The sequence below is a fragment of the Ursus americanus genome, chromosome 1 (genome assembly GCF_024610735.1).
Source record: "Ursus americanus isolate L20-20 chromosome 1, mUrsAme1.1.p, whole genome shotgun sequence".
Lineage (NCBI taxonomy): Eukaryota > Metazoa > Chordata > Mammalia > Carnivora > Ursidae > Ursus > Ursus americanus.
This window is the reverse complement of record NC_142127.1, coordinates 38,558,959-38,580,825: the sequence shown is the minus strand read 5'-3', so window position 1 is coordinate 38,580,825 and position 21,867 is coordinate 38,558,959. Positions and strand designations below refer to the sequence as shown.

The 21,867-nt window shown below is 42.6% G+C and overlaps 1 protein-coding gene across 8 annotated transcripts in view; it reads right to left on the bottom strand.

The window, feature by feature from the left end:
• TANC1 (tetratricopeptide repeat, ankyrin repeat and coiled-coil containing 1) overlaps positions 1 to 21,867 on the bottom strand; it is a 230,576-nt gene that overhangs the window by 182,983 nt on the left and 25,726 nt on the right. The gene's annotated exons all lie outside the window — the stretch shown is intronic.

Below are 21,867 nucleotides of genomic sequence, written 5' to 3'. Positions count from 1 at the left end.
GTGCTGGGCCACTCCAGACCACCATGTGCCAGTTCACCAGCACTGAAGACCCCTGTTCTTTCCTCCTGGCACACTAAACTTCCTCCCAGCTGCAAACAGTAGGTCTGTTGCCCTGCTACATGCCTCCCACCCCTGGGCGGGGAGTTCCAGGCCCAAATGGGGCCTCAGCAGGAAATGACTCAGATCACAAAAAGCTGAGGGTCCCCTGGCCAGAACACAAATAAGTCACAAGATCTGGATCTTAACCTATCAGAAATGAAAATTCCAGCAACAAAACATCAACAAAGCAAGAGAAAATAGGATGTGTCTTTTCTCTGAGAAAAATGCCCCCGTGCTGACAGTGGGTACGGTGACGCCACAGCAGCTTTGTTCATGAGTTCTAAGGTGAAACCTGAGGAAAACCGGAGAAATGGCTACAACTGTGCCTTCCCTGGGTGGAGGGGAGCAAAAAGGCTTCTTACAAACCACTCCAAAGCTAATACCGATGGCTACTGAAATTACAAATATGAAAACAATGAGGTAGATCTTCTTTCCAAAGAAATCAAGTCATGTTCTAAAAGTCTGTTAACAAAGCTAAATTTATATGTACATTTTTATCAACATCTTTTTAAAAAAATCAGACAACATTAAAAACTCTAGCTGGCTAAACTGAATCCGAATTCAAAATAACATGTAAAACTGCAACCTTCATTTTCTGGTCAAAGCTTATTCTTGCAATACCTATCATTTTCTACAGAATTCTAGAATTTTCTGCTTTCCACCACTATTTTATAGAAAGACATTTCCCCCTTGGCTTCATATCTTTGCTTTTTGATCTTGTTAACAATCCCGAAAATTCCAACCTTGCAATTTTTTCAGTCCTGGGAAGGAATAACACACAGTCATTTAAAAACCAAAAGCAGTGTCAACACTTCCTCAATGACACAGCTGCTGTGAGTGACCAGTGAATAAAAACTTGGTTTCTTTTTTTTTTTCTTTTTGGAAAATGATGACTTTGTCTCAAAATTATTCTCAAAGTTACTGAACACATGATCAAAAACAGTAAGGCATCAGCAAAGCAGAAGTACTAACTACCTGTGATAAAGTACAGCGAAATACATGAACAAGAGGGTCTGTCCAAGGACTCTGGACAGGAGAGGACCCATTCTCTATGCTATGCATTACATGGAGCACAAGTTCTGTGTTACAAACCTAAATATATGTATTAGGCATATGATCCAGCAACCCCACTTCTGGGTTTTTATCCAAAAGAACTGAAATCAGGATCCCAAAGAGAGACTTGTACTTTCATGTTCATTGCAGCATTATTGATAACAGCCAAGACTGAAGAAGCAAACTGAATGTCCGCTGACAGATGAATGGATAAAGAAACTGTGGTATATACACACATGGAATATTATTCAGCCTTAAACAAGGAAGGAAATCCCATCACATACTAAGACATGGATAAACACTGAGTATTATGCTAAGTGAAGTAAGCCAGTCACAGAAGGTCAGATACTGTATGATTCCAACTCATGAGGTATCTAAAGTCGACAAACTCAGAGGCAGAAAGTAGAATGGCTTGGGGCACCTGGGTGGCACAGCGGTTAAGCGTCTGCCTTCGGCTCAGGGCGTGATCCCGGCATTCTGGGATCGAGCCCCACATCAGGCTCCTCCGCTAGGAGCCTGCTCCTTCCTCTCCCACTCCCCCTGCTTGTGTTCCCTCTCTTGCTGGCTATCTCTATCTCTGTCGAATAAATAAATAAAATCTTTAAAAAAAAAAAAAAAGAAAGTAGAATGGCTCGTTGCCGGGGCCAAGGGGAGAGGGAAGTAGGGAAATGTTGTTCATAGGGTGTAAAGTTTCAGTCGTGCAAGATGAAAAAGTTCTAGAAATCTGCTGTACAAGACTGTGCCTATAGTTAAAAATACTACATTGTACCTTAAAATTTTGTTAAGAGGGTAGATCTCATGTTATGTGTGTGTGTGTTTTACCACGAGGAGGAGAGGGGGAGGAGGAGAAGAAGAAACAACAGGCTCAGGAATTCAGATGACTCTGGCTTCAAAGCTCCCATCCCTCCTGCTTCATATTGCCTACATGCAAGAGAAGTATATGTGATATAGATTAGCATATAATTCAAGGCTGGAGTGCAGGGCAGGAAGAATGGAGAGGGGACAGGGAACCAAAGAAGACTGAAGGAGTTGAGGAAATCATCAAAATGGAGGGTGACTCCACTCAGCCCCTGAAGGATTAAAGTGAGCCTGGGGTGCCTCCAACACGCCTGGCCGGTGAGTATATGGACACTGAGCTGGTCCAAGCCAGGAGGTAGGCTGTGGGGGCGAACTTACATAGAATGAACTCCACACTTCCAACCCGTGACTCAACCACTGACAGCTAGAAACTGAAGCAAAACCAAAGGAACTGGTCAGGGCATCCTAAGCCGTTTATAATCTAGCCCTCAGAGTTTTGAATGTTTTCCAAATCCTGGAATAGACCTTGCTCTGTGACAAATAAGTAATATAAAAAATTATAAGGCACAGCTCTCCATCTGGGCCAGTCTGAGTTAAAACAATCAGAAGGAAGACCAAATAAAGTGTATAACATTTCTAAAGAAAGGAATAAAAATATGATATGAGCGTAATGCCCCATTTATCCGACATCCCTGAAAAATTAGGTATGTTAAGTAAATGAATCATTTAGATCATAAAACTGCTCCCTTTAAGTATAAAACCTGTGTTAAGGGGCACTTGGGTGGCTCATTTCATTAAGCGTCTGCCTTCAGCTCAGGTCATGATCTCAGGGTCTTGGGATCAAGTTCTGCATCGGCCTCCCTGCTCAGTGGGGAGCCTGCTTCTCCCTCTCCGTCTGCCCCTCTCCCCTGCTCATGTGCACGCACATTCTCTCTCAAATAAATAAATAAAATCTTTAAAAAAAAAAAAAAACCTGGTGGGATATGGACTGGTGTGGGATAGATATTATGGAATTATCTTTATTTTATTGTGTGATAATGGCATGGGGAGATCTTATAGTTAGAGATACATAGTGAACTCTTTACAAGTAAAATTACATAGTGTCTGGAATTTGCTTTAAAATGCTCTAACCACATAAACACCAGTGAAGGGTTACTAAAACAAGATTGGCAAAATGTCAGTATTTGTGAAGCTGGTTAGTCGGTATATAGCAGTTCATTATATTCTCACTACTTGTATGTTTTTCTACCATTTCCATAATAACTTTTAAAAGCCCCAGGTTACCCATTTGGAATAGAACTGTCTCTAACATTTACAACCCAGATTCCAGCTACCTTATTAGTGTACACAGGTCTCTCTTAACCTGGAATATCTTTTTACTCCACCTGGACAATTCCTATTAACTCCCCAAGACCCTACCGCCTTGCGTACACTCCAGAGGAGAGGTCTTAATTTTCCCTCTGCTCCCACTATATCTCATTCAACTCTATTCTGTACCCCTTATTATACTAGCTCATATTTGCATATGAAACCATCTGCCCTCTTAGACTGTAAGTAAGGGACCCTAATTTGTTTATCATCATATGCCCAGAGTCTGGCACATAGTACACACCAAATAAATATTTGGGAATCTAACAAAACCTAACCTAGAGTCATCACAAAAACCCAGTTACTGTCCTGCCAAGGGATCTTAGAAAGGCCTGTCAGGCTGCACAGCATGTGTTCTTTCCAAGCTGATCTCCTTACACAGTCAAGCATGCCTCCAATCTCCAGATTGTCATTTCTATGGGTAGAATCCCTGAATACACATCAGTGCTCACAATTCAAATGGCCTCCAGATAAAAGAGCCCTGGGCACACACTTAGGAGACAGGTGCATGTAAACACACATGATCTATCTATCCTGGACTGCTCAGAGGGCTTTTCTGCTTAATTCCAAAAGTGCAACTGTGTTCAGGAAAACTAGATCGCTAAGTGATACATAACTGTCCCTGTACAATATCTACACCTCCTGCCTGAATAGGAGACCACTAAGAGCGCCAGCTGAGAGAGGATGGCACTCTGGCCACTCCCCTTACAAGAGCTATCACCTTTAGGGAGTTGCTTCCCTCCCCGCCCCACCCCCACCACCAGTTGACTTCAAGTCTCAATGATCCAAGAAAGAATACTTTCAAAGGCTGTTGTGAGCAAGTAAAATCATGCATATCCAGGATTTTCAAACCTATTTTTATGTAGCAGAACTCTTTCCTTGTACAATGCCAAAAAAGACATAGATCTATTAATTTCTGTAGGAAAATGTTCAGTTTACATTTTTAAGTTTTTTAAATGGGGGTTGACAAGTCCCCTTTCCCATCCTCAAACTTTGACTTAAGGCCTGTAGCACATATTCTAGCCCTTAAGTATATGCCACTCCATATTGTTTATCTTTCTCTTGCATGTGGACAACATGGTAATGTAGGAAAGACGGAACTCTAAGGCCACAGTAATCTAGATTCTTGTGCTAGCTTGTCAATAGTTTTCATATACCATTTTTTTTTTTAACTTTAGAGCAATATTCTTTGGATGTGTGTGGGAAACATTAAATTTGAAAATAACATTTAAGTTCAGGAATTCCTTCTGTTTTAATTTTAGTTGTGTTTTGTTCAATTTAAATAAAATTAAATTTACTGTCTTATTTTAAATATGCACAGGAAAGCTCTGAATGGTAAAATTACTTTTCCGCATTTTTTTTTTAAATTTGTACCAAAAGCATAGATTACTTTTGTCATTGGGAAAATAATTAAAAAAAAAAAAAAGCCTTAATAATTTTCAGTTGAATGAGAGAAGCATCCAAGCCCTGCCCTCTGGGTTCAAATGTAAACTTGAAAACCACAGACACCTACCAACTGAGGGCAATGGATCAAATACTAGATGAATGTGATTATTACTGTATCATTCATATGTAAATTACCTGTTTTAAGTTAACCATTCTCCTTATATTCTCATTTACAATATTATCTGTAAGATGATCAGATATTTTAGTTTAGGGTCCTGTGCTAATAAGGTAAGGACATGGGTATCTTAGTCCCACGTAACTCCAGACTCTAGGCATCTCACAAAGGCACAACATGTATTAGCAAACCATTTCAAATACCGTAGTAATGATCCACAGCTCAGAAGCTGTTTAAATGAATGATAACACATTATTATACTTTAATTTAATAAGCCCTGTTTTCCCACAGATGATGGAAAGATCCAAGTAGCAGCACTATGGTGCCTAGAAAAAGACCACAGGGCCAGAGGTCGGGAAAGAGTTGAGACACTGGCTACATCACTCAACAGATGTGTGTGTCCAACCGGGTTATGTCTACACCATTCATTAGATGTGTGTGTCCAAGAGGGTGCTGACTGACTGTACCACACAACAGATATATGACCTTGAACCAGGCTCTTTAATTCCAGCTTCATATACAAAGTCAGCAAACTAGATTAGGTATGTTCAGGCACTTCCAATTGTAAAAATTCAATCTAAATCCAAATTTTTGACTGAATGAGAAGAAATAGGTGTGTACAACCCTTAACATATTGGCTAGCATGCAGTAAGCATGTCACGAATGCTAGCAGCTGTTATTAGAATGAGGAGGTTTAGGTTTATGTGTTGATACATGGCACATATTTGAATTTCTTTGGTGGGCTTTTCTAAAACACACACACACACTTTAAAGTCCTATTTTAATCAGCACTGTTAAGTCAAAAAAGCCCTTCATAAATTATGAAGCTCTACATGAAAGGACATGAACCTCTGGAGATCGGCTGGCTTTGTTTTGTTCTAAATGAGACTTGCAGTGAACTCCCACAGCAGCAGGAAGAAATCATGACTGCTGTGAAGACTCACTCAGCACCCATTCACTGAATATTGCTCCGTGAAAGTTGCAGCTGGGGAAGCAAATATCAGCGAGACCTGCCTCTGTGTCCAAACAACGGCAAGCGTTGAGAGTGCCAGGGGTAACACACTGTTGAGGGGCCCGGACAAGTAAAAGGTTATGGGGAAACCTCCAGAGCAGAGGTCTCTAATTCGCTACAGAAATTCTGTCCGGCCCACATGCTTTGCTTTTGTTTTTCTTTGAGTTGGGTAGCCAAGACTTAGAAATAGCGAAGTCATATGTAATGAAGGAGTTCTAGCTTCTCTAGGAAATTTGCCAGTATTGAGCCCACATTTCCACTCAGCAGCACTCCACCTCCGCCGCTCCCTTAGTTAACCCCCACACTGGGGCTAGGATCAGATGCCATTCACTGTCCGCTCCCGGTCCGCTCAGTCCGTCTCTGGCTCAGGATTCCATTTGCCTTGGTCCACGCCACTGGCACACAACCCAGGAGCTTACCATCTCCACTCTGCCACACTAGCCCTGTTATTATCTTAGACAAATAATCCATCTTTGTTTCCCTCTGCCAAACTGCAACATGAATAGTATTTACATCTTGGGGCTGGTGTGACGGGAGATGTGTTGCTACCTGCAAAGTGCTTAGAGCTGTACCCCAATACACAGCAACTGCTTTATAAATATTAGATGTTACTACTGCCTGGCCCCTGAAGGCATATGAGTTTTGAACTTCTGTCCTAGAGCTTTAATATCCTAAGGTTAGCTACTACATTATTTTATGATCAAAAAGAAAATGGCATATGGTGAAAGCTAGTCAGATAGAATTTAAGAATTACCAGACCTTAAAAAAAAAAATTACCAGAACTGCCAGACACAAAGGACAAATACATGACTGCACTTAGATGAGGTACCCAGAATAGGCAAAGTCCTGGAGACAGAAAGCAGAATCTCTATTAGAGGGGCACGGGGGAGGGGGGGGAGGGGGGCTTGCTGTTTAATGTTACAGTAATGTCAGAGTTTCTCTTGGGGATGATGAAAAAGTTCTGGAGATGGGATGTGGTAATGATTGTGCAACAATCTGAATGCTCTTGATGCCACTGAACTATACACTTAAAAATGGTTAAAATGTAAATTTTGTTATATATATTTGAGCACACTTTTTAAAAATTAATTCTTAGAGGGGCATCTGGCTGGCTTGGCTGGTGGAGCATGTGACTCTTGATCTTGGGGTTGTGAGGTGCCAGCCCACACCAAGTGTAGAGATTACTTAAAAATAAAATCTTTTTTAAAAAAATGAGTTATTAAAGCCTGCATCATTCAGTCTGCTATTTCCTAGAATTAAATTGTTAACGATCTCAAAGACCCCAAATGCACTATAAGTTCATGTTCTCAAAAGCCAGATACTGTATTTCCCATAATAGTTAAGCAAGAACAGTATTAACTATCTTAACAGCTGTGCTGCACAAGAGTGGGCTTTCTCTCCATTTGGTGGCCTCAGGGGAATGCATCTGCAGCAACTACAGTATGAGGTGGTGGGAGAGACTTCTAATACCTGCCTACAGCAGTCGGGCTGTTCTTCCTTCGTTATAAAACGCTCCACACAGATGCCTCTGTCTCTCTTCCTTCAACAAATATACAGAATGGGAGGCTTCCTGCCAAGGACTATGGAACTGGCTGCCTTTGAACTGTGGGATGCTGGGCAACAGTGACAAGAGGTTTTGATCTCCGTGCCTGTTCTGTAACAGCATTCAAAACACACACACACACACACACACACACACACACACACACACACACACAGAGTCTTGCCAGGCTATAAATCAACACGCACAAGAGAATGTCCTAAACCATTTCAATCAGGGTCTTATTTTTAAATTTCAACATGCTGACATCTGTCCTTCATTTAAAAAAAAAAAGTATGTAAAATACAAGCAAACTTAAAACTACTTGGAAAACTGTATTTAACCTGTGCGCGCACAGTACATCATGTATCTGTAAGTCTTCCAACTCAGAACTACTGCAAATAGTTACTTCCTGACGTTTACAGAGCCATTTCCCACGAATTTACAATCCTGAGTCAGACCAACTGGACCTAGCTCCAAGAAGAAACTGCACTACACTTGGAAATTTCTTAAACTGATACCGTTTTGGCACAAAAGCTATTTGGTAGGAAAGATCCCTTTAAATATTACTGAAAATTCAAAGTCATCGGATATATTTTATCTTTTGGATATTATATTCTGAGTACCAACCCAGACTTGGGATGGGAGAACCACCTGGTACCTTGATTTTTACGGACACATGGTAGTTAAGAGACCAATCAGCCAGGTGGGGGCATGTCCTGTATATAAACCCTCAAACGCTGACAATCATTTTCCCTGCTAAGACAAAAAAAGTATTCCTTAAAAAGAAAAGATCATGGTCAAAGTGCAAATATATTGGTTTATATCTCTTAAATCAATGGGTACATCAAATCACAAGAATTTTATATTCCAGGGATCAACGTGGGAGAAGATAAATGTTTTTAAAACAAGAAAAAACAGCCTCCAGCAAAACTGTTGTGACCTAAGAAATGACTTCTGTCTGTAAACCGGCAGGTCAGGGAACCAGAAGGAGAGCAATTGGCATTTCTGTGAGTAAAAAGTTTGGCTTTCCCTGTCCAGGCTGCATATAAACCAAACAACAAATATTAATTAAACAAGGCTGAGAAAGTTGCTGAATTCAGAGACAAAAGAAGAATGTGACGCCAGATATACTGCTGTTATGAACTGAATTGTGTCCTTCCAAAATTCACTATAGTCCTAACTCCCAGCACCTCAGAAGGTGACTTTATTTGGACACAGGGTCTTTATACAGAGGTAATCAAGTTAAAATGACATCATTAGGGTGGGCTCTACAATATGACTGGTACCCTTAAAAAAAAGGAGAAATTTGGACACAGAGCCCGAGATGCACAGAGGAAAGACGACATGAAGGCACAGAGAGAAGACGGTCTCCCTAAGCCAAAGACGGAGTCGGGAACTGAACCTTCTCTCACAGCCTCGGAAGACACCAATCCTACTGACGCCTTGGTCTTGGACTTCCAGCCTCCAGAACCGTGTGACAATACATTCCTGTGATGTGAGCCTCCCAATTTGTGATACTTGTTACAGCAGCTTTAAGAAACTAATATAGCTAATCCAGACTAATACGGCTACCAACCGTGTGGCTTAAGACTCAACAGAACCCAGTCATGAGGGGCCTCTCCCATCAAGTGAACTCAAGACAGCAGCCCTGCGAGTATCCTGCAAATCTACAGATGGCTATGTAGCTAGCTGGCACTGCGGCAGCCACAGTGGGTTACAGAAGAAATCTAAAACTCCCTCCACCCTCTCCTGCAAAGATCTTACCACCTAACTGGCACAAGGGAATTGTACAATGCACTGCAAACTGACCAGACTGCTATAAATCAAGGCCAAGAATGTATTTTAAAAAATCAAATTCTTTACTTATCAGCCAACACCCAAAAAAGCAGAGCCAATTTTTAAGACAGGATTTTTTCCCAGGACAAATGGCAAGGATGTTATAAAAACTCCCATGTTCTGTGAAGTTTGGGTACATCGGGATGTGTTATCCTCTGTGCCTCACCCCCTTGGGACACAATCCTACTGCAGGAGTATGACGTAACTGCCCGGCTTTGTCCACCCAACAGAATACAATATGCCTTCAGTATGTCAGCCTGCTTCATCTCCCTAAATACATAATTGATTTTCAACATTTTATGCTCCAGTTACTGCCCAAAAGCAGATTGGGACAAGTTCACATGTCAAATGCTCTTTCCTTTGAAGTGAAAAAGGAGTGATCGGAACAATTAACGAACGGTCATTAATTTTTCTGGGAGGAGTCATTTCTTTACCACCCTCTCCAGTTTCTCGCTCACTCCCATATATGCCCCGCATGGATCAGAAAGGATATAGAACTTAAACAACCTGGCTAAAAAAACAGAGCCATATATACCATGAGAAACCACCAAAAAAAAAAAAAAAAAAAAAAGAGAGAGAGAGAGAGAGAGAGAGGAAGGAATTTCTTTATTTAGAACACAGAAAGACTAGTTACTTACATTCCCAATAGAAACAGAATTAGGACCAATGTCAAACAAAAATTAAAAGCTTAAACTTCCCTTAAAAAAAAAGAAAAAAGTAGAACTATATATTTAGGTCATTTTATTTTTAACCACAGCCTTCTAAATGACCTGAATATCCCAACATCCACTCTAAATGACAAGTTTTAGAATTCGTATGAATAATTTAGTTGGGCAAATTTGTTTTACTTGTTGAATAAAAATGTTACTTAAGAAAATGACAAGCGAGTTGCCCACAATAATTTTCAGTCTGAGTATCTTCCATGACTCTTAGGAAAAAACGTGTGATGGGAGAGAACAAACTTAAAAATTGGGTCTCTCGAAGAAAAAATAGTAACAATAAAATAATAAAACGAGGTCTCTCACACAGCAGCGACTTCGACAGCCATATGGATAAGAGTGGTTTTTTTCTTTACCGGAAGTTTTCAACCTATTCACCATCTCCCAAAAAGACTAGAAGCACCAAGGTATTTTAAAGATCCAAAGGCAGACATCTGAATTCAGTTTCTAAAAGACACTGCTATTAGCACAATTACCAGGACTTTCTTAGAGTGTGGAGTGGGCAATATACAACATGATAGTTTACTTTGACTCCTACTAAGATGGAAACCAGAGCAGCTACCCTCAGCAACAACACAGGTAAGGCTTTTTTTGTTTTGTTTTGAAATCCAATTCCACTTTTACAAAAGCCAGTATCTCAAGTAGAAGAGAACAATTTATCCAGAATGTTGTTGACTTTGGGAAACAGAACAGCACTTATTATGGGGGGGGGGGGGGGCGGGTGGATACCCGGTTCCTGGTTCCCTTCATGGGGAGAGCAGGCCTCCAGGTACCATCTGGGCCTCCCACTGGCCCCTCACTCACCCCTTCCTAAATGCCCTGGTGACTTATCTAATCCCTGAGGTTTGGAAACAGAAACTAGGGTTGGGGACCCAGCCCCTCCCCACGTCCTCTCCCTGGGTGCCAAGCTACTCTCTGGAAGCACACAAAGAAGTCTTCTTGAAATGCTGGCTATATGGGAGCAGGCCTCCGTGTCAGGGAGCCTCAGTGGTCCAGTGCGGCCTGGGAGCGGCCGGGCAAACCTTCCTGCTGTAGGATTCAGTGTTAGGAAGCCCACCGTTGACACACACATATGTCCTATTCTCCAATATCAGTAAAAACGGTGCAATCTCAATTCCCAGCGTCTTCTTTCCCCTTGTCTCTGTCAGAACTGGTTCAGAACTCAGACTGACAGGAAAAACTGGGATGTCACTTATGGCCGCTCCCCCAAATCCTGACAATCCAAAAAATGAGTTTTTCCACTTCGAGGGGTGGAATTTGAGATCCTACTATCTTTAAGAAGTCTGTTTTACTTCCAAGTAACCTATGAGAAAATAGAACAATCCCAATACCCCAAACACTGACTTTTTTTCATTTCATTCAAAACTTATGATGAATCACTGTTACTATTATTACCACCATTTCTCTCTGTATTCCAGCTCAGCCACTTATTAGTGGTAGCCGAGTGACCTTGTCCACGTGACTCACACCCATTTGTAAAACGGGAACAGTGATGTCACTACTTTACCGGAGGATTTAGAGTACAGAAATGATGAGGATTAGAGGAACTTTTGTACATATGTAGTAGATAATGTTAAATAAACGTCACCTCTCACCCTTATCTACTCAAAACGGACACACAATTATCTCTTCTACTTGAGATGATCTCTCTTTCGGAGATTATTCCAATAAACCTCTCTTTTATTTTTAGAGGAGGAAATTGAGACCCAATGTGAACAAGTGATGTACCAAAGGTCACTCAGAGAAAATTTTTTAAAGTTTTTCATTCATTTCCACAAACACTTAGTTCTGAATGTTATCCCTGTCCCACATCCTTGAAATAGGGTTTGGCAGATTATAATCCGTACACGAGAGCTACACGTTAGTACAAATTCCTTTACCGTCAGAACAAGGGGTTTATGGGCACCCCTTCGGTAGGGCAGGCCCTCCCAGGCACTCCCAAGTCTTCTCATTCAGAGAGGAAGGGCTCCATTGCATTCCCCTAATGAGTAATGTTTCTGGAATCGACATAACTTTTCCTTGATTCACTCCTTTAGTGAGGTCACTCTTCTCAAGGACTCCCAACAACCCGAAATCCTTATTTTATCAGTCTCCAATTCTATTCCTGGCACTGCTAAGTATCTGCCAACTATCACAGTTTCTCAAATTCCCCATTAAGCCACAAACACATCAACCAATAATTTATGAGTGACTAAGCCTTTTTTATGTAACATTAAGGACAGGAATACTTGCTAGTCATGTTCTAAGAAAGATACTGTAACTATCATTTTTTTTTTAAGATTTTATTTATTTATTCGACAGAGATAGAGACAGCTAGCGAGAGAGGGAACACAAGCAGGGGGAGTGGGAGAGGAAGAAGCAGGCTCATAGCGGAGGAGCCTGATGTGGGGCTCGATCCCATAACGCCGGGATCATGCCCTGAGCCGAAGACAGACGCTTAACCGCTGTGCCACCCAGGCGCCCCTGTAACTATCATTTTTAAAAACTTCTCCAGAGCCGAATGCTGCCAAAGACTGGGTATGTCTATCTGTCCGGTCTTTCAAAGAAGTTCCGAAGAAAATAGAAGGCACCCATCAATGGCCCTTATCTGCTTTTCCCTCTGGTTCTTTAATATCTGGCCCACCTACTTCCAGAAGAGGCTTTTTTCTCTCTTGTTGTGTAATGTCTCTCCCAAAAATATTACAATAGTACCCAAGTATTTTATTTGTGGATAATGAATAAAATGCATCACTGCTGAAATGCTATCACAGTGTACTCTCCATTCAGTAATAAGTACACAACTTTGTGCATTCTTAAATGAAAATGAAGCTTTGGGCAATCTTTCATTTATTTCCCCAGTCTGCTTATAGTTGTTCAAGAAACAATTTGAATTCTCTGTCTGTAATTCCCCACTTATCACATTAGTTCAACCCAGTCCCAGGGATCAGCAGAAAACTAGATGATCAATCCCAACCATCATCCCAAATAAATTCATATTCATTACCACTTATTGGTGTGAGGCACTTACCAATGTTGCCAGGCTGAAGATTTCTACCATGGAATGCTCGCTGCTACAGGACTCTCCCCAGATAAGCAAACAACAGTTTGTTAACTTGATAGTCTCCCTTCCCTGTGATCTTTTAAATCCAGAAACGGGTAGGGTATTTGACAATCTTCGAAAATGTTAATTGGTGGGAAACTAAACTAATTTACCAGCAGATATTCCATAATGACAACAGTTAAGGGCCCCACTGCCTGCTCTACTCCTGGTTTTCCAGAGACCTCAATGGCCACCACCCCAGTCTCTCCCGGGACCACAATCAGCACCTCCTCCCTAACCCTTTATCCACCCAGCCTCTTGCCAAGGTCAGGCCCAGTGATTTCGTCTTCCACTTTCTCACTTCCAAACTTGACTTCCTTACTACTCCATTCAGGTCTATTACTTTCAAATAATTGAAATACCTTTCAAATTTAAAAGCAATTTTGCAAACCTCAGTATATGAACTGTATTTTTTTCCTCTAATTCAGCGAGGCTGGCGTAATCAGTCATGAGGAAGTGATGGGACCATTCTAATGGGGACACTTTAATCCTTAGGAGTTTGGTTTATGACCACCTCACCAACATTTTCAAGCAGATGGCCAGGCTCTGCTTTCTGGTTCACTCCGCAAAACATCCTACACTCAATCTGCCTAGCAGTTTACCTCTCTGTCCATTTCTCATCCACACTCCACCTCACAGACCTTCCTTCAAAAAATGCTATGAGCTTTCTCTTCCGGATTACTCTCAGTCTTTCTGAACCAGATCAAAAGTGGAAGGTGCAGAGTGAGATCCTGAATACAGAAGGAAAACATCAGAATGTCTAATCATGTTTACTTGTCTGTTTTATTTTTCTTTTTGTATGTTTTATAATGTCCATAATTCACAAATATACAAAATATACAAAATGTTACCGGTATGAGCAAAAAGTATTTTACTGATAGGACTCTGTGTCAAATGTTTAGACGATCAGGCTAAAGAATAACACCTTCTGGGGCGCCTGGGTGGCACAGCGGTTAAGCATCTGCCTTCGGCTCAGAGCGTGATCCTGGCGTTATGGGATCGAGCCCCACATCAGGCTCCTCTGCTATGAGCCTGCTTCTTCCTCTCCCACTCCCCCTGCTTGCGTTCCCTCTCTCGCTGGCTGTCTCTATCTCTGTCGAATAAATAAAATCTTAAAAAAAAAAAAAAAAAGGATAACACCTTCTTCTAATATACCTTTCTTGGTGCTCTATGGACATTCCTACTGAACTACTATATTCTAGTTGTTTGTCTTAGAAAATATTTTGTATTTATGCAGTGTAACATGATATTGTTATTACTAAAATCAGACCTCACTTTCCTATAATATCTCTGAATTATATTTTCTCACCCAACCCTACCTTTTTTTTTTTTTTAAGTAGGCTCCACATCCAACATGGGGCTTGAACTCATGACCCTGAGATCAGGAATCACATGCTCTACTGACTAAGCCAGCCGGGTGCCCCTCACTCAGGTCTACTTTTAAAGATAGTACCCATAGTGAAAAAAAATTTTTTTTTGTTTTACTTCAAAATTAAAACCAAGTGAACAAACATCCTTTAAAAGATAAATTATACTTAAGGCAAATTTTCAAACACATACAGTGCTTAACAAAGTATAGGCAGTGTTCCAAGTTCTTTCTCATTTAATCTTCATAACACGATTACAATTATAAAACTATATAATTATATTTATTTTTAATAAAATTAATTATAAAAATTAGTTTTTCATAGATGGAGAAATTAACTTTTGTAAAACCCAAGACACCTTTGTAACCAAAGTAAACAATAGTTTCAGTCAAGAGGTTCTGAAGACAAACCTTCCTTTCTACTTTATCTACCGATTGTCAAGGAGTCCCAGTTATTAATGGTGTGGCCTTGGCCAGGCAATTTAACCTCTCTGTGCCTCAGAATCCTTATCTGTGCTAAATTCATTCACTGGAGCGCCTCCTCGGTGCCAGGCACTGTTTTTGGCTGGGGGATACAGCTTGAACAAAAGACAAGATCCTGTTCTCAGACAGGCTTCCAGATAATACCCGGAAGGCACTTGGCCCAGAACATAACCGCTCATTATAATGTTAGCCATTATTATTTCCCAAACTAAGGACTACCTTCGTTCTTGTTATTTTAGCCCTTACTTTCATTCCAAGGTAAATCCCGTTTGCCTTACTCTACCTGGCCCCCAAGTGTTCCTCAGCCAGGAAAAAGGGCAGAAAAGGGGACAGTTAAATGACTCATCAGATTCTGGCACCAGCAAGTATACAAACTACCTTCCCTCGAAAAGCTCCCTTGTAAAGCTCTACAGATCCAGCCAGCTGTTGGGGGTAAAACAGATCACAGCCAGGAACAAGGTTCTACAAACGACTTCGGATGGAGAGCATCCTGCTGAGCTCCGAGCCTCCCCGGACTTTTCAGAGATGCTGATGAAAGTCTGTTTACACCTGGAGGTTACAGCTGACGGCCGCACCTCTGACAGTGGCAAAAGGCCACGGCAGTGCAACTTAATCCCTGATGATGCCGGCTTCCGGGCTGCCCTTGCGGGACCTGTCACGAGAACCTCTGTTTATTCAAAATTATTATATAATCACAGGCCACGCGCTCCAAAGTCACCGCTGTTACACAGGAAGCAATGCTCAAGGAGCACGCCTCTCAGCACAGGATCGAAAACCACCAGCAGGAGAATAAAAGAATTCTGCTGAATCCAACGTAAGCACGTGAAGTAAAATAATAACAGGAACTCTCCACGGCGCACTTCCCTTATAAACAGCTTAGATCACCTCACAACCACCTCGCTAAATCCAAGTATCTGAGATAGGCCCGCCTCTCCACCCCGGGGTCACAACTGCCATCGGCCACCACTGCAGACGGGCTACGCCTTCCGAGTGTCAGGTTACAACCTCAAAAACTTCCTGAAGAGCCAGGTAAATCTATTTCCTGATATATGTGTTTCATACCGTTGTGTTAAAAAGAAAGAAGACCTACAGCAAAACGTTTGCAGTTTGCTGATCGGCTACCAAGGCAGAGAGTTGGCCACGATTTGACCTCACCCTTGGTATTTGCTCTGTCAGCAGGAGAAATAGAGCCAATTCTCCTCACCGCCACCGGCTCATCTCCTCCCATGTTCATGCACCTAAATTCAAGATCAGGCTGCTGACTTCAGATTCAACAGGCAGTAGGAAAGAAGTCCAGGAGGAAGATGAGAAAGGGGGTACAGGCTGAGCCCCGTCTCTGCACTCCCCACACCTCTGGCCTCTGCTACCACAGGTCTGAGAAGAAACTTCTGCCAACAAAACTATAGATGGCAGACACCTCCCTCCACGCTCTGCCCTTAGGGCTCCCGGTGGCCCCAGCCCCCTTCAGAGACTGGGTTGGCTGGCCTTCCCACCAGCTCCTTCAGACCTCCTGCCCAATCCAGACACAGGAGGGCAGTCCCTGCCTCCAGCCTCTTAGGGCCGTGGTCCTGCTGTTCCCCCCTTACCCAACCTCATCGCATCGCCCAGCATTTTCCTTATCCCAGTCCTCCTTCCATCAACAACCCTGTCCTTGCCCTCTCCACCACAGCTGCGTCCGTCTGGAACTTTCTTCCCATTGTTCAATTCCCTCGGGGTTCATGCCAAGGGCTTTGGAGTCAGGGGATCTGGTAGTGCCTAGCCTCTGCCATTTTCTGCATATATGACCTTGAGTGAGTTGCCTAATCTCTTCAAACTGCAGATTCCTCCTCTGCACAACAGAATTTACCTCATGTCTGCAAGTGAGGATTAAATAAAAGTATACGTAAAGCACTTCACAAAAATCCTTAGCATACATTCAAGTGTGTAATAAGTGCCCATTTTGTACTGGGAAAATCATAAATGGTCACAATTATTATTTCTCCCTTCACCATCTTTTTTTTATAAAACATAAACTATACCATTTCAGCCATTTTTCAGTGTACACTTCAGTGGTATTAAGTGCATTCACAATATTGTGCAACCATCACCATCATTCATCTCTAGAACTTTCTTAGCTTCCCCAACTGAAATTCTGTGTCCTTTAAACACTAACGCCCCATCCCTCTCCCCGCCTTTGGTGGGCTCTCTCTCCACCAGGAGATGCTGTCCAAACACATTTCTCTTACAAACTCATGTAAAAAAAATTTATCCTCGTTTGAGTTTGTCCCTGCTTTGAGACTCACTACCCACAGCCATACCACCCTCCACCCCAATTCTCAGCTGTCACTTATCTGTGTTTGGTAACTTCTCCTCATACACTAGAAAAATGAAGGAGGGGCTTAGTTTACAATTTTCTCTTCTGCCAAAGGTCAGCTTCTAAAGGAACGAGAGCTTAGGGATTTGGGAGTGGGGGATGGACACCCTGGATTAGAATCCCATCATCTATTAATTGTATGACCTTAACCAATTACTAATCCACCCCGGGGCCTCAGTTTCCTATGAATGGGGATAATGATGTGCCTATTCACAGAGATGCTGCTGAACTAAGAGTTCAAAGCACATACAGCACTTAGTCATTGACCTGAGTTATCATCACTGTTACTGCACTTGGGCTTCTAATCCTTGGCTCCAGACTCTAGTCAGCCATTCCCAGGACCACACTTCAGAGTCAGAGGGCACAATTCAATGCTCTGGCATGAAGACCAAACCTCCTGTCCTTCCAGTTCTCACACCTCCTCACTCCCAGGATACTTGCTCTTCGATGCCCTGGAGACTGTCCCCTTCATCATTCCTTAACAGCATGGACCCCACCGTTGATCATCTGTCTCACCCCCACTGCCACCACCCTCCATTCTCCACAACACTCTCCTTTTGCCATACCCATGGGAATCAGTACCACAACTCACTTTCCCCATACCTAAAGTGTCTTTTTTTTAAAAGCCCCCTCCCAGCCCTCTCAACAACTATCTCAAACTTATCATTCTCCTCAACCCTGCTCTAACAAATGCCCTTGCCTCCCACTTCACCCAGAAAACCAAAGCCGGCAGGCTTGACACCCCAACTTCCTGCCCCTGACCTCACCCACCAGCAACGGTATGCACCTTCCCTGGCTTTTCCTCTTCACTCCTTTTCCAAAGTGACCTTTCCATGGGCCTCTCCTGAACATCCCACGGCACTCCGTGCTACCTCCACTTTGTTCCCACACACGGTTTATCTTCCAAGTCTCAGCTCCATCCTCTCCACTCAACTCACACATTACTGGGCTAGTCCCAAGCTGTGGCTCAAGAATTACCTCCTCCAGGGGCGCCTGGGTGGCTCAGTCGTTAGGCGTCTGCCTTCGGCTCAGGGCGTGATCCCGGCGTTATGGGATAGAGCCCCGCATCAGGCTCCTCCACTGTGAGCCTGCCTCTTCCTCTCCCACTCCCCCTGCTTGTGTCCCCTCTCTCTCTGGCTGTCTCTCTGTCAAATAAATAAATAAAATCTTTAAAAAAAAAAAAAAAAGAATTACCTCCTCCAGGGGCGCCTGAGTGGCACAGCGGTTAAGCGTCTGCCTTCGGCTCAGGGCGTGATCCCGGCCTTCTGGGATCGAGCCCCACATCAGGCTCCTCTGCTGGGAGCCTGCTTCTTCCTCTCCCACTCCCCCTGCTTGTGTTCCCTCTCTCGCTGGCTGTCTCTATCTCTGTCAAATAAATAAATAAAATCTTTAAAAAAAAAAAAAAAGAAAAAAGAATTACCTCCTCCAGGAAGGCTACCCTCACTCCTCCTGCGACTCCTTCAACGTCCTACTCACACCTCTGCAAACTTCACTGTGCCATTCCCTCTGATTGTGCCTCTCCCTGAGAGCTGAGGCCACATGGTCCGCTGTGAATCCTCGGTGCCTGGCACCCAGGGGTGTCAACAACTTTGAATAAACCAAAAGATGGGTACAGGGGACTCTGCCTTCTGCTCTCAAGTGTTTCATTCAATGTTTTATTAAAATGTTTTCTTAAAAACATCACCAATTAAGATTCATAATCAGCCACTTACATAAGGCACCGTTCATTTTCTTTCTCTGATCTAGACTGAGAAACATCCCCTCCCCCTGCTTTCCCAGAACAAATATTCCTTTGATGAAAGAAAAAACCAGAAACAAAACACTACTTCCTCCTCAACCAAAACAGAAAACCCAAAATAGCAAGACGGTTTATGAAAAATATCCAGCTGACACAGGCTTAGGTGGGGATAAGTGCAGTTGTCTGCACTTAAGAGGAGAAAGGGAAGTTTACTTTGGATGGCTATTGGGGGAGGCAGTGATATTCAAGCACTAAACGAGAAAGCTGACCAAAATAATAAGTCTCAGGTCTATTTATAAGGCAAAGGAGGAACAGGAAGCAGGTAACTCCAGTGGAAATTTCCTCCGTCTACTTTTACTTCAGGTATGTCTTCCATATTAATTTCTCAATCCTAACTTACGATGATTTAATTTATAGGAAGTGATTTCGAAGGGCCCCAGGGAGATGCAGATGGTACCTCGGGGGCCCATCTGTTTAAGGATGAAAGCTTGGCATACAGCATTACATCACCCTGACCTTCCTCAGCAACTTCCTATCCAACAAAATCTAGATGTTTGTTCTGTCAACAAGATATTTGTGTTTGTCCCCTCTGCCTCCGGCTTTGGTTCCTGATTAGTTTAAAAATCATTATGCTCCCAAGCTGAATAGGGCTACTGTTAGCAGCTGTAAGGTCCTCTTCTGGGCAAATCCCCAAGTCTGTGGCCTTCAGGGAGTGATTTCTGTCCTTTCCACATAATTACACACTCTCCTGATTGATGAGCTGATCAGTCCTCCTATTCCCGTTCAGAGCTAAAGCCTCCCTCTTCCCGCTCTATTTATTTTCCCAGGGGACCAGAGAGGAGGGAAGAATGGCATGGGCAGGGAGGCCTTGGATTCGCCCCAAATAAATGCTCAGGCACTAGCCATATACCTGAGCATTTCACACTGTCCCAGTCCAGACCCACCATCCCTACCTGCTGTCCTGAGAGCTGCCCACACCAGTGAGTACCATGTGAGGTACGGGGACCACACGGCAGGAAAACAGCTGCTATTTCCTGGAGGCTCGCAGAAAACCCGACAACGCCCCAGTGCCCGCAAGCACAGGTCCATTTCAGTCCAGCATGGCCTCCTAATTACACACTACCGGGATCACCGCTGGAGAGCGCCTACATAACCTACATCCTCTCCAACCGGTCATCCTCCTGTGTTCTCAACAGGGCACAGCCACAGGCATAATGTGAACTGTGAGTGCCTAGTAGGCACTGAACAACAGCCTTGGCAGAAATTACATTCTAAACAGGTTTGGGGTTTTGTTTTGTTTTGTTTTTGGCAGTTGGGGGGGGGGAGTCATGTGTACTGATGTTTGCAAGTTACTTCGAAATGCTTTTAAAAGTAAGATGGATTGTGGGTAGGCATATAATAAAGCAAAGACCACAAAATCTTAATTGCTGAATCTCAGTGGTGGGTATGTGGCTGTTCACTGAACATTTTTTTCAACTTTTCTTTACATTTGAATGTTTTCATAATTAAATGTCGGGGGGGGGGGATTTTAGTGTCTTTTGAAAAAATGAATACAATTCCAGACCTCGTTTGTTTTTTTCTAGTTTTTCCATGAACACCCTTTTTCCACTCCAGGATCCCACTTTGTAATAACTGATCATATCTACTTAGTCTTCTCTGTTCTGTCACAGTTTCTCAGTCTTTCCTTGTTTTTCATGACTTCCACAGTTTTGAGGAATACTGATCAAGTACTATGTATTAAATCTCTCAGCTGAAATTTCCTGATGTTTTTCTCACAGTTAGACTGCGGTCGGGAGGGGAAACCAGAGGTAAAGTGCCTTTCTCGTCACATTATAATAAGGGCACATGCTAACAGCATGACCACTGGTGATGTCAGCCTTGATTATTCGGTTAAGCTGGTGTTTGTCGGTTTTCTTCACTGTAAGTTTACCTTTCACCCTTTCCACACTGTATCCTTTAGAAGTGAGTCACTAAGTCAGCCCACACTCAAGGGAATGATTCGGGAAATTAAACCCCAGCTCCTGAAGGGATAAGTGGAATTAACATAAACTGTTTGGAACTCTTCTATGAGGAGGATATCTCTTCTCCTTGTATAAACTCATGTATATTTATTTTAAACTTTGGGTTGTAATACAGTACCACACTATTTTGTTGTTCAAATTATTCCAGCTTTGGCTATTTGGGGCTCTTTAAGTTTGTTCCTTTTAAATGTTTCTGAGTACTTCCTAATTTTCTAATACAAGATGCACTAGACCAATAATTATCCATTTTTCCAAGGAGTCCTGGTTATTTTTATTAAAGAATGGTATTTAGAAACCAAAATTTGGGTATGTTGCTGCAACTAGGGTGTCACAGCTTCCAAGCCCTCTCAGCGGTCAGGTCGAGGAAATACACATATGTCTAATAATCCACATATGCATACACATCTCTAATAATTTCTGCGTCTATATGAAGCTAACCTAAGTTCCTACAGATGTCTCCAACTCTAATCCAGTACCACATGGTTCACTGTAGCCTTTGCCTTTGCTGATGAATAACTCCCCTCTCTCAACAGTAAGGAAGCTGGCTCCCAGCATCCACCATTCATTTATTCATTTGTTCAAGCCCTGAATACATGTAAAGCAGTTTCAGAACTGCTAACCTGTACTCCATGAGAAACCACCTTACCAAAAACAATACACTGTCTACTCAAAACACCATTTTCCAAAGTTGCCAGGTTCATGCTTTTTGCCCCTCATTCCTTTCAGTGAGGCTTTGTCATACAACTATAATACAGGTAGATTCTTTCGTCAAATTCTGCATTCACCCTGGGACACGCACCCACACACACACCCTCTCCAGTTTTTTTGCTTTTAATTT